At 42.2% G+C, this 3,571-nt stretch overlaps 1 long non-coding RNA gene across 1 annotated transcript; it reads left to right on the forward strand.

Annotated features, from left to right (window-relative positions):
- Positions 1–1,048: 1,048 nt before the first annotated feature.
- Positions 1,049–2,952, forward strand: LOC104144650 (uncharacterized). Its single transcript, XR_694170.2, has 3 exons — positions 1,049–1,204; positions 1,289–1,387; positions 2,637–2,952. It is a non-coding gene; the product is annotated as an uncharacterized lncRNA (long non-coding RNA).
- Positions 2,953–3,571: the final 619 nt, after the last annotated feature.

Consider the following 3,571-nt stretch of genomic DNA (forward strand, 5'->3'; position numbering starts at 1 on the left):
CAAATAAAAAATAGCAGGCGGACATTAAGATAAAGGCTCATACAAAGAAGTGAAGGTGCCTTTTTTTCTTCTCAAGAGCAGATATAGACATTTCAAAGGACTTTTTAACTGTAGTTGGTAAACAGATAAATCCTTTACATCTTGTTGTTTATGAGAGGGAGAAAGCTTGTTGGAGTAGCCTGGCAAAGTTATAAGGACCCAGTTTCTTGACCAGTGCCCACTACGGGGCTGCTTTTCATCTTATTTTGTGCATGAGACCAGTATACTACACGGACAAAGACAGCTCCAGTGGGAGCTGTGATAATGTTACTTCTGCTCTGAATATTTCATGGTAAATACAAGGGTGGTTCATTGTCGAATGTTCAGTGAGTGTGTGTATGCAGAGTCATAAACAAATATATTTAGCAAATTAATCTATTTCCTTGGGAGTTGATACTGCCTTCTAGGATATCCCAGTTTGAGGCTTACTGCAAGTATGCTAAAGACTAGCACAGACCTTGACAAAATATAGCATAATTACAGCATATGCACAGTTCTTGGTTTTAAAATGTCATGGTTTGGAAATATATCTATTTTGAGAGACCAGCTTGGAGGAGAGGATTTGAAAAAGGTCACAATATGAAGCTACAGGAATTTTCTAGGATGAGGAAAACTCTGCCTTTACTTATAGCACTGCAACTTTATTAGCCTCCCCTAGACTCTTGCGGCTGTAACTGGGAGCATGCGAGGACTTGCATACTTCCATGGGCAGGCTGCAATGAAGAGAAAAACAAAAATATAGCCATGCTAAACTTCCTTTCACTGTAACTGTGCGTTAAACACAGAGCAAGAATCACGGTATTTGGAAGTTATTATACACCAATGGACCATAAGATACAATGTCATATAACCAGAGAAACTCAGACTGGTGTGTTTTAGAGAGGGAAAAGGAAATTATCTCTAATGGCTCAGAAGTCCAGCGGAAGAAACAACTAGCAGGGTCACTTTGGAGAATTTCTCTTCTGTGATTCCTCATGTAGGAATTAAGATGGGAGAGTGGAAAAAAAGGAGAAGCTGAGATGGAGGAATGGAAACCAAACAATGTCCTCCTGGGGAAAGAGATAAAGCCTGTCAGATCAAAAACTTGGCAGTCCAGAAGAAGTAGTGTCCCATTACCAGCATCACATCCGCTACACTGTCTGATCCCTGCCTCAGCTTCAACCAGGTAGGCACCAGACCAAGAAAGGTGCTGTGAAGGCAGAGGCATGAACAGGCTGCCTTTTTTTTTTTTTATTTTATTTTTTTTCAGATGAGGAAAAGGGAATTGAAGCTTTTGGATCCGAGCTATTCTGAACCTTGAAACTCTGCAGGAATAGGTGTATCTTAGCAGTCCTTTCACAGGCCCAAGGTGAGCATTTCTCTCATTCCTTCCTGTCTTGTTAATTAGGACAAGCGTTTCAAACACAGTTCCTCTAGTTTACTAACTACGTTTATTACTTCACCCCCAAATTCTAATCATTTAGAAAGTATTCATAAATGTTGGTGACTCCTTTCAGTCAGAAACAAGAACAGAAATTACCGGCATTTTTAGTATTTTTAGTATGTCCGAGACCACCGCATTTCCAGTCAGCTTTCAATTCCAGTGCAATTCTCCCTTCCACTACAGCAGGAGTCCGGAGCAGAGTGTAATATCTGGAGAAATCTAGTTTGACTGGGCTTTAAGAGAGATGTTTTTGTGTGCGTTCATCATACAGCACCCTAGCTGAAAGCTGCAGTGTCCCTGGGCACCAGAGAACTAGCCCGCTTCCCAGACGGAGGGTGTATCATACAAAGACCAAAATTACTAAGAGAGGCCCTCATCCCTTCAGGCCATGCAGTTCTGGTCAGATATTGTGACATCTCAGGTGTGTAACGAGCTGTGAAGCTTGAGGCCAAAGGTTTCCGGCACTAGATAAGTACGGTTATCTTGCAAAACCTGTGCGCCCTTGAGGCTACTCTTCCACTTCCAATTTGAAAGGCTGAAACATTCTAGGAAAAGGACAATTAAAATGCCTTATGTGTTTTCTTAAACATTCACCAAACCATTAAAAAAATCAGGAAAGCATTGTAAAGAAAGGCTGAACAATAGTTACTTTCAAGAAAAGAGGGGTTGGTAGGTTACTTTCTTAATTCGATAGAGGAAATCCAGCTATAAGCAATGTAGCAGTACAGAGGAGCTCAGCATCAGTACTGCAAGAACACACAAGTATTACAAGATAGACAGAGGATTCTTCTCACTTTCTGCACCTATAGTGGACAAGATAAGATAAAAGCCTGCATTTGTCTTTCAGCTTTGTGATCTGTATATTTACCTTTCCCTAAGCTACTGCTCAGCTCAAGTCCTTGTGTTTTCATCCTCTTCAGATCTGATGACTGCAGTCACTGCATCACCTTGCATTTGAAATCCCTTGCCTTTAGATTTTTATTTTTAGATTGACTGCAAGAGCAAATGATTACTCTGGGTTAGTTTCCTTGTAAGCAACTTAACTGCAGCCTGCCTCGGAAAGGAAGAATGTTACAATAAAATTGCATGGCAGATGGAGGAGGAAATTCGTCTCTATTTTGATGCAATGGTAAGTATAAGGAATGTATCCCTGAAACCGATCATTTGGGAACAGGACTGGAAAGCGGTGAATGGAGAGGACAGACCGTGGATCTTCATCCAGCATCAACAGAAGGGAAGCATCATTTGGGCAGGAGAGTGTCTGGAGGTTGGTGGGATCATCTGTGCTCTCCTTTGGTCACAGAAAGGTACAGTATATCTGGGTATTATTTATACATGTGTACATACACTCACTTCCAATACAGAGCACAGTCACCCAACAAGAGTAGCAGAACTGAGCAGCTACCCTTCTTTCTACACAAGGGTGGTAGCTTGCAACCATCTACTGATCCTCTCCTTCAGCTTTCCCGGTTTGTGTTGCAAAAAATCCTTCCCCGAGCCAAGAGATACAGGCTTCAACTGGTGCAGAGCTTCTGTCAGCAGTGTGAGTGGCCTGCCACTACCAGCACTGGGCAGCAAGCTAGCAAGAGGCTGATTCCTGGCACAGCGCAGGGCTGCTGCGTTCTTAGCTCTGCTCCTCATTTCAATGTCCGGAGTGAGTTCAAAGTTGGGCAAAGCGCCTTTGCATCAGTGAATACAAGCTTCTCACTTTTTTCTTCAGCCAATGTGTGTTTCTAGACAAAAACATTGCAAAGTCCAGCGCTAATAGCCCTATCTGTTACTATAATGACTTATTGCCATTAAACAAAGAGCCAGGTATGTCAGGTATGCTAATAAGGAACCATCCCCAAACCCTGGCTGTATCTGTGTGCTGAACATCTCAGGAGGTACTAATGGGGAGCAGAAGTCATAATCAACGCAGAGAGATGTTTTTGAACAAAACCAAATGCTGTTTGCTTGGATGGGCTCAGTCGTGAAAAGATGAGCGTCTTTTACTCCCGTTGATTTCACGGAAGCTGAAAATCCTCAATATCTGCAATGACATCTCCCAGAATAGACTACAGTTGTCAATGTGAAATACTGTCAATATTTCTCCATAAGGCCAATGCT

Source organism: Struthio camelus, chromosome 2, assembly GCF_040807025.1.
Source record: "Struthio camelus isolate bStrCam1 chromosome 2, bStrCam1.hap1, whole genome shotgun sequence".
Classification (NCBI taxonomy): Eukaryota; Metazoa; Chordata; class Aves; order Struthioniformes; family Struthionidae; genus Struthio; species Struthio camelus.